This window comes from Arachis hypogaea, chromosome 4, assembly GCF_003086295.3.
Source record: "Arachis hypogaea cultivar Tifrunner chromosome 4, arahy.Tifrunner.gnm2.J5K5, whole genome shotgun sequence".
NCBI classification, from domain to species: domain Eukaryota; kingdom Viridiplantae; phylum Streptophyta; class Magnoliopsida; order Fabales; family Fabaceae; genus Arachis; species Arachis hypogaea.
The window spans coordinates 7,073,495-7,083,848 of NC_092039.1; positions in this window are offsets into that span (position 1 = coordinate 7,073,495).

Here is a 10,354-nt window from a genome sequence, read left to right on the forward strand (position 1 = left end):
CCACACTTAAAAGTTTGCACCGTCCTCGGTGCACTCAAAGATGAGCAAGGGGGTACGGCGACTCTCCGGATTGCTACGTGTTCTTAGTCTTGCTTCCGTTATTGCTCGTGGTGCATACATCATGAAAAACAAAAATATAACACCATAAGGTAGGGTAATACAAAAGCAAGGAAGCATAATTTTTGGAATAAGGTAAATCACTAGAATTGAGTGAGTGAATTAGTGCGACATTAAGAAATATTAGGTGTGTGAATTCTAAATTGCGCAGTTTAGAACACACATTAGCATAAAAAGTTATGTCACCAAAGAAGCATGTACTTTACTCATTCTAGTATGCTTGAGATGCTTTAAGTAAACTTGTAAGGTAAAACAAGCATTAAAGAAGCATGAAAGCATTCAAGTCAAACACATATGGACGCATATGATCATGAAATACCATGCACTAAGGTAAATGCGCATCATCATCCATCATCAAGAGGTTGCCTAATCACAAAATAAGGCTCAAATCACATGGTGGCCAAATCATGTAATTCAAGAAGAGTTACAAGCTTGAAGGCAATTCTCATCACTTGGTATTTTTCAAAAGATAAGCATGAAAAACTCAAGACCAAGTAGCAAAATATAACCTCAATCATAGGATCCAACAATGATTATCTAAAAACATTAATGCTAAATTAGCATTTAGGCAATAAGGGAAAGCAATGCATAGTAAACAAAGTCAATAATCCAACACTTATTATGAAAAGAGAGAAAATAAAATGAAAACTAAACTAAAATTAACTAACAAACTAACTAACTAACTAATTAACTAACTAAAATAAATGGTTATCAATGGTGTTTGGAAGTGTTGGATGAGGGGTAGAAGAGGGAAGGAAGAAAGGAGAAGGAAAGAAATGGAAAGAGGAGAAGAAAAGAAATATGGTTGGAAGAAAGGACATCCACGCGTACGCATGCATTGCGCGCACGCGCGGATGGTTTATTTCGAGAGTGGCGCGCACGCGTCATGTGCGCGAGCGCGCAAATAGGTTTGTGCATCAGGCCCAATTTCCGCACAGTGCAGGCCTAACTCTCGGGTCAAGGTATGGAAGGTGGAACTTCTCAATCCACGCGTACGCGTGCATGGCGCGCTCGCGTGGATGGTCCAAAACGCTTGATACACGCGTACGCACGCAGTGCGCGTACGCGTGGATGGTGCTCTGTTTTTTTCAAAAAATTTTGCTATGTTTTTGCACCAATCCAAGCATTCCAAACCTCCAAACATCTACCAAAACACCATAAAACCTTATTCAACATATTAAACTATCAAATATACTCAACTAACTAAACAAAACATGAAATTAGACTAATTTTACCAAATATTTACAAAAGAGAAAATGAAAAGAAGTTACCATGGTGGGTTGTCTCCCACCTAGCACTTTTGTTTATTGTCCTTAAGTTGGACTTATGGGAAGCTTCTCTCAAGGTGGCTTGTGCTTGTACTCATCTTGGAACTTCCACCAATGCTTGGACTTCCAATAAGCTCCATCATTCAAGATTAATATCTCCAAGCTTTGATGGAGTTCTTCACAAACCATGGGCTCCCAATGTTGATCCTCATGTGTTCCCGGATCCCATATTTTGTCTTCACACCCATCTCCAAGTTGATTATCATTAATCCATGTGGGTGGTGAGCAAGGTGAATTCTCAACAAAGTGACCAAACATCCTTCTAGACCCATGTACTCTAGTTATACACCAACCTTTGGTATCAAGCTTTGGACATGTGACCATAATGAACCTAGGATAATGCTTCCAACCACTAACCATCTCCTTTTTACTCTTAAAGCCACAAATATATCTAAGTTGACCATCTGTTTCAAGCAAACCATATTCAAGAGGAATAATAAAGCTTGAGTATAAGAAATTTACCCACTTGAATGAGAGAGTGGATGGTGGTGGCTTGGGGAGAGGTATCTCCAATGTGCTTGTAAGCTCTACTCCCTTGTTTGCTTCTTTGTCAATCTCCACCTCTTCATAAACTTCTTCATTCTCAATCCTTTGTTCCTCAACTTCATCTAACTCTTCTCCATCACTCAAGTCATAAATGGGAGGTTGAGAGAAATCTACCTCCACATCACTTTCAAATTCATTGGGAGAAGGTTCTTCAAATTCAAAGGATTCTTCACCAAGAAGATTGGATGCATGATCTTCATCACCAAGGGAACTCGATTCTTGCTTTACTCCTTCCAAGTCTTCATATGGGATATGCCTTGGAGGTTGTGCACATTCCTCCTCAACATCAACTTCAATCTTCTTGGAGGGGTTTTCTATAACTCTAGGCTCCCATGGAAGTTCCGCATCTCCTAAGTCTTCAACCACTTCTTCCTTTTCTTCAATGGTCATAGGTTCCTCCAATTGTTCTAACACAAAGTAGCATTCCTCCTTTTCCACCGAAGTTTTCAATCTCTCCTTTAAGCTATGCTCCTCTTTAGATTCTCCACATGTAGCTATGGGAGTTTCTTGAGTGTCCAAAAGTTGGGATGCTAGCCGGTTTACCACCTCATCCAAGGCGGTCATGAATTGTTGCACATCCCTTGTCATCTTGTCCTTGAAGAAGAACACCGAGGGTTTCATCCATTAGAGATTGGGGTGGATGGGAGGGTTCATCATTTTGGAGAAAGGGTTCATTATAGGAAGGTGGTTCTTCTTGGTAAGGTGGTGGTGTGTATTGAGGTGGTTCTTGGGAGTAGTAATCTTGGAATTGTGGTTCCATGTATGGCTCATATGGTTCAAAAGGAGGTTGGTATGGTGGGTAAGGATCATGGTCATATGGAGGTGTTTGTTGAAAATAGGCTTGTGAGTGTGGTTGAGGGTCATGTTGAGGATATGACTCATAAGCATATGGTGGTGGTTCTTGAAAGTCACAAGGAGATTCACCATAGCCATTTGATTGGTATGCATCATGGAATGGCTCTTCTTCATAGTTCATTGGTGGAGGTTGTTGCCAAGAAGATTGATCATAAGCATATGGCTCTTCCCACCTTTGATTATCCCATTCTTGATACACAACTTCATTATAGTCCTCATCACCTATAAGTGTCTGGAGGTTGATGCCAATGGGAGTGATCAATTCCTTGAGGCTCCTCCCATCTTGGAGTGTTCCATCCTTGGTACATGTTAGCATTGAAGTTCACATTCCCTACAACACAATTAGAGCCAAACTCATAGCCAAAGTGAGAACTCATTATGGAAAAACAAAATAAAACTAACAAAAATTAAGAAACATACAAAAGATAAACCTATTCACAATATTCACATATGTACAATAACCAATAACACAACACCATTGCAAATCCCCGGCAACGGCGCCATTTTGACGAATGGATTTTTGACGGTTTAGAATTTCTCAAATAAAATCTCGTCGAAGTATAGTTTCTAAACCAAGCAATAATCCTTTCATACAAAAAGTTGTTTGTCACTAAAACAAACCCCTAAATTTATAAACCGAAGTATTCAAACCTCGGGTCGTTCTCCCTAGGAATTACAATAAAGTGTCTTGTTATTGGTTTGAGTTGTTTTGGGGTTTTGGATAAGAGACATGAAAGTAAATGGCAATGAAAATAAACTAACAACTATAAAAGGCTCTTGGCAAGGTATGAGAACTAGAAGTTCTATCCTAGTTATCCTTCTCAATTGTGATGAGAATTGTTCATTGCTACCACTTAGTTAACCCTTACTAAACAAAGGAAAGTCAAGTGGATGAATTGACTTGAGCCACAAGTCCTAGCCAACTCTCAAGGAAAGACTAGCTTTAGTGCACTCCAAACCAATTAGCAATCTCTCCAATTATCAATCAACAAAGGAATTAGATAACTCAAGTGTTACTAATTACTCTACCTAGGCCAAGAGGAATAAAATCTACACTAAAACTAAAAGAGACATTTCAACAAACACATAAAGTGCAATAGAAGTAAACATTATTAAATGCAAGAATTAAAGGAATCCACAACTACAAAAACAAGAGATCAACAATAGAAAAGTAAAGAAGAACAATTATTGTGAATTACCTCTTATTGAATTGGAAGAATGTAGAAAGAACAATACTAGATCTACAACAAAATGTAAGAACAACATAAAGGAAATTACAACAAAAGAATAGAAGAAGATGAATGTAGCAACAAAGAATTGAAAGGTAGAAGTAGAAGAAAGCAAAGATTAAAACCTAGATCTAAGAACTAATCATAATCCTAATCCTAATTCTAGAGAGAAGTGAGAGCTTCTCTCTCTAGAAACTAATTCTAACTACTAAACTAAACTAATGGTAACTAACTTGTGTTTCCCTCTTCACTCCTTGGGTTAAATAGCATCAGAAATGAGTTGGATTGGGCCCACAAGGCTTCTAAAATCGCTGGCCACGTTTTGCTTCAAGTGGACTAGGTGGCAGCAACGGCGTGTGCGCGTACTATGCGCGTGCGCGCCACCATACTTGTAGCAACTATGGAAAATCTTATATTGTTTCGAAGCCCCGGATGTTAGCTTTCTAACCCAACTGGAACCGCATCATTTGGACCTCTGTAGCTCAAGTTATGGTCGTTTAAGTGCGAAGAGGTCGGCTTGACAGCTTTCCGGTTCTTTCATTTCTTCATGAGTTCTCCAACTTTTCATGCTTCTTTCTTCATTCCCTTGATCCAATCTTTGCCTCCTAAATCTGAAATCACTTAGCAAACATATCAAGGCATCTAATGGAATCAAGGTAAATTACATTTAGCTATTTTAAGACCTAAAAAGCATGTTTTCACTCTCAAGCACAATTTAAAGGAGAATATACAAAACCATGCTATTTCATTGAGTAAATGTGGGTAAAAGGTGATAAAATACCCTAAATTCAATACAAGATAAACCGTCAAAATGGGGTTTGTCAGCAAGCTGCACCAGACAGTACTAAGGACGCTTCATCTGAAGAAGAAGCTTATGATCCTGAGAACCCATCAATGGAAGAGGTGAATTACATGGGAAAACCCTATGGAAACACCTATAATCCTTCATGGAGAAATCATCCAAATCTCTCATGGAAGGATCAACAGAGACCTCAACAAGGTTTCAACAACAATATTGGTGGAAGAAACAGGTTTATCAATGGCAAGCCTTTTCCATCATCTTCTCAGTAACAGACAGAAAATTCTAAGCAGAGCCACTCTGACTTAGCAACCATGGTCTCTGATCTAATCAAAACCACTCAAAGTTTCATGACTGAAACAAGGTCCTCCATTAGAAACTTGGAGGCACAAGTGGGTCAGCTGAGTAAGAAAGTTACTGAACTCCCTCCTAATACTCTTCCAAGCAATACAGAAGAGAATCCAAAAGGAGAGTGTAAGACCATCAACATGGCCGAATTTGGAGAGGAGGAAGAGGCAGTGATCACCACTGAGGAAGACCTCAATGGACGTCCACTGGCCTCCAATGAATTCCCTAATGAGGAGCCATGGGAATCTGAGGCTCACACTGAGACCATAGAGATTCCATTGGATTTATTTCTGCCATTCATGAGCTCTAATGAGTATTCTTTCTCTAAAGAGGACGAAGATGTCACTGAAGAGCAAGTTTCTAAGTACCTTGGAGCAATCATGAACCTAAATGACAAGTTATTTGGTAATGAAACTTGGGAGATGAACCCCCTTTGCTCACCAAAGAACTAGATGACTTGACTAGGCAGAGATTACCTCAAAAAGAGATAGGACCCTGGAAAGTTCCCAATACCTTGTACAGTAGGCACCATGACCTTCAAGAAGGCTCTGTGTGACCTAGGGTCAAGCATAAACCTCATGCCTCTCTCTGTAATGGAGAAACTAGGGATCTTTGAGGTACAAGCTGCAAGAATCTCACTAGAGATGGCAGACAATTCAAGAAAATAAGCTTATGGACTTGTAGAGGATGTTCTGGTAAAGATTGAAGACCATTACATCCCTGCTGATTTCATAGTCCTAGAGACTGGGAACTGTATGGATGAATCCATCATCCTTGGCAGACCCTTCCTAGCCATAGCAAAGGCTGTGATTGATGTTGACAGAGGAGAATTGATCATTCAAGTGAATGAAGAATCCCTTGTGTTTAAGGCTCAAGGATATCCCTCTGTAACCATGGAGAGGAAGCATGAAGAGCTTCTCTCAAAACAGAGTCAAACAGAGCCCCCACAATCAAACTCTAAGTTTGGTGTTGGGAGGCCACAACCAAATTCTAAGTTTGGTGTTGAACCCCCACATTCAAACTCTAAGTTTGGTGTTGGGAGGTTCCAACATTGCTTTGAGTATCTGTGAGGCTCCATGAGGGCCCACTGTCAAGCTAATGACATTAAAGAAGCGCTTGTTGGGAGGCAACCCAATGTTATATTTATCTATTTTCCTTTTGTTATTTTATGTTTTCTATAGGTTGATGATCATGTGAAGTCACAAAAACAATTGAAAAAGCAAAAATAGAATGAAAAATAGAAAGAAAAACAGCACACCCTGGAGGAAAAACTTGCTGGCGTTTAAACGCTAGTAAGGGCAGCAAATGGGCGTTTAACGCCCAGTCTGGCACCATTCTGGGCGTTTAACGCCAGAAAGGGGCACCAGACTGGCGTTTAACGCCAGAAAGGGGCACCAGACTGGCGTTTAACGCCAGAAAGGGACACCAGACTGGCGTTTAACGCCAGAAAATGGCAGCAACCCGGTGTTTAACGCCAGGATTGGCAGAAGGGGCATTTTTGCACGCCACTTGGTGCAGGGATGAGTTATCCTTGACACCTCAGATCTGTGGACCCCACAGGATCCCCACCTACCCCACCACTCTCTCTCTTCTTCACCCATTCACCAATCACCTCAATACCTCTTCCCCAAAAACCCCTCACCTATCAAATCCTACCATTCTCTTCACCACTTACATCCATCCTTCATAAAACCCCACCTACCTCACTATTCAAATTAAACCACTTTCCCTCCCAAACCCACCCATAATGGCCGAAACACAAAGCCCCATCCATTTCCTCTATTTCTTCTTCTTCTACCCTCTTCTTTCTTCTTTTGCTCGAGGACGAGCAAACCTTCTAAGTTTGGTGTGGTAAAAGCTAAAGCTTTTTGTTTTTCCATAACCATTTATGGCATCTAAGGCCGGAGAAACCTCTAGAAAGAGGAAAGGGAACGCAAAAGCTTCCACCTCCGAGTCATGGGAGATGGAGAGATTCATCTCAAGGGTGCATCAAGACCACTTCCATGAAGTTGTGGCCATGAAGAAGGTGATCCCCGAGGTCCCTTTTCAAACTCAAAAAAGGTCAACTTTAATCAAAGGTTGGACCAAGTCCTCATGGACATGAGGAAATTCCTCATCATGAAGTCCCTGAGATGCCTCAAGGGATGCACTTTCCTCCACAAAACTATTGGGAGCAAATCAACACCTCCCTAGGAGAATTGAGTTCCAACATGGGACAACTAAGGGTGGAGCACCAAGAACATCCCATTCTCCTCCATGAAATTAGAGAAGATCAAAGAATCATGAGAGAGGAGCAACAAAGGCAAGGAAGAGACATTGAGGAGGTCAAGCACTCCATAAGATCTTCAAGAGGAAGAACAAGCCGGCATCACTAAGGTGGACCCGTTCTTTAACTTCCTTGTTCTTTATTTTCCTGTTTTTCGAATTTTCATGCTTAAGTTCATCTATGTTTGTGTCTTATGATCATTAGTGTCTTAGTGTCTATGCCTTAAAGTTATGAATGTCCTATGAATCCATCACCTTTCTTAAATGAAAAATGTTCTTAATTGAAAAAGAGAAGAATTGCATGAATTTTGAATTTTATAACAGATTAATTATTTTGATGTGGTGGCAATACTTTGACTTCTGAATGAATGCTTAAACAGTGCATATGTCTTTTGAATTTGTTGTTCATGAATGTTGGCTCTTGAAAGAATGATGAAAAAGGAGACATGTTACTGAGGATCTGAAAAATCATAAAAATGATTCTTGAAGCAAAAAAAATATTAATAATAAAGTCATGATCCAAGGCAAAAAGAGTGTGCTTAAGAACCCTGGACACCTCTAATTGGGGACTCTAGCAAAGCTGAGTCACAATCTGAAAAGATTCACCCAGTTATGTGTCTGTGGCATGTATGTATCCGGTGGTAATACTGGAAGACAGAGTGCTTTGGGCCACGTCCAAGACTCATAAAGTAGTTGTGTTCAAGAATCATCATACTTAACTAGGAGAGTCAATAACACTATCTAGATTCTGAGTTCCTATAGAAGCTAATCATTCTGAATTTCAAAGGATAGAGTGAGATGCCAAAACTGTTTAGAGGCAAAAAGCTAAAAGCCCCGCTCATCTAATTAATACTGATCTTCATAGATGTTTTTGGAATTCATTGCATGTTCTCTTCTTTTTATCTTATTTGATTTTCAGTTTCTTGGGGACAAGCAACAATTTAAGTTTGGTGTTGTGATGAGTGGATAATTTATACGCTTTTTGGCATTGTTTTTAGTATGTTTTTAGTATGTTTTAGTTAGTTTTTATTATATTTTTATTAGTTTTTATTTAAAATTCACTTTTCTAGACTTTACTATGAGTTTGTGTGTTTTTCTGTGATTTCAGGTATTTTCTGGCTAAAATTGAGGGACCTAGCAAAAATCTGATTCAGAGGCTGAAAAGGACTGCAGATGTTGTTGGATTCTGACCTTCCTACACTCGAAGTGGATTTTCTGGAGCTACAGAAGCCCAATTGGCGCGCTCTCAATTGCGTTGGAAAGTAGACATCCTGGGCTTTCCAGAAATGTATAATAGTCCATACTTTGCCCGAGATTTGATGGCCCAAACAGGTGTCCCAAGTCAGCTCAAGAATTCTGGCGTAAAACGCCGGAACTGGCACAAGAATGGGAGTTAAACGCCCAAACTGGCACAAAAGCTGGCGTTTAACTCCAAGAAAAGTCTCTACACATGAAAGCTTCAATGCTCAGCCCAAGCACACACCAAGTGGGCCCGGAAGTGGATTTTTATGTCATTTACTCACCTTTGTAAACCCTAAGTTACTAGTTCTCTACAAATAGGACCTTTTGCTATTGTATTTAGGGAGATCTTTCGATCATGTTTTTATGATTGAACCCTCTTTGGGAGGATGGCCATTTGGCCATGCCTAGACCTTGTTCTTATGTATTTTCAACGGTGGAGTTTCTACACACCATAGATTAAGGTGTGGAGCTCTGCTGTACCTCGAGTATTAATGCAATTACTATTGTTCTTCTATTCAATTCGGCTTATTCTTGTTCTAAGATATCACTTGTTCCTCAACTTGATGAATGTAATGATCCGTGACACTCATCATCATTCTCACCTATGAACGTGTGCCTGACAACCACCTCCGTTCTACCTTAGATTGAGTGGATATCTCTTGGATCCCTTAATCAGAATCTTCGTGGTATAAGCTAGAATTGATGGCGGCGTTCAAGAGAATCCGGAATGTCTAAACCTTGTCTGTGGTATTCTGAGTAGGATTCGAGGATTGAATGACTGTGACGAGCTTCAAACTCCTGAAGGCTGGGCGTTAGTGACAGACGCAAAAGAATCACTGGATTCTATTCCAACCTGATTGAGAACCGACAGATGATTAGCCGTGCTGTGACAGAGCGCGTTGAACATTTTCACTGAGAGGACGGGATTGTAGCCACTGACAACGGTGATGCCCAACATACAGTTTGCCATGGAAAGGAGTAAGAAGGATTGGATGAAGACAGTAGGAAATCAGAGAGACGAAAGGGACAGAGCATCTCCATACGCTTATCTGAAATTCTCACCAATGAATTACATAAGTATATCTATCTTTACTTTATGTTTTATTTATCTTTTAATCATTAATCCTCGATAACCATTTGAATCCGCCTGACTGAGATTTACAAGATGACCATAGCTTGCTTCATACCAACAATCTCCGTGGGATCGACCCTGACTCGCGTAAGGTTTATTACTTGGACGACTCAGTGCACTTGCTGGTTAGTTGTGCGAAGTTGTGATAAAGAGTTGAGATTGCAATTGAGCGTACCATGTTGATGGCGCCATTGATGATCACAATTTCGTGCACCAATATTGTTTATGTTAGTCAGTAGACATGTTGCAGTGTGAACTATAAACAGTATCGATATACAATACTAGCATCTCAACTTGCCGGTTTGAACAGATTGACGCCATTATAGAGGGTTGTAATTATTCATGGGAAGGAAATCATGGAGGGATAAGAAAAAATCTTGAGGATCCATGCTTAGCTCCATTTAATGAGACGAAAAGTTAGAGAGTCCATTGCACAAAGTCCTTGCCAGGCAAGACAATTTCCAACCTAATACGAAATTAAGCATGTTGTGAT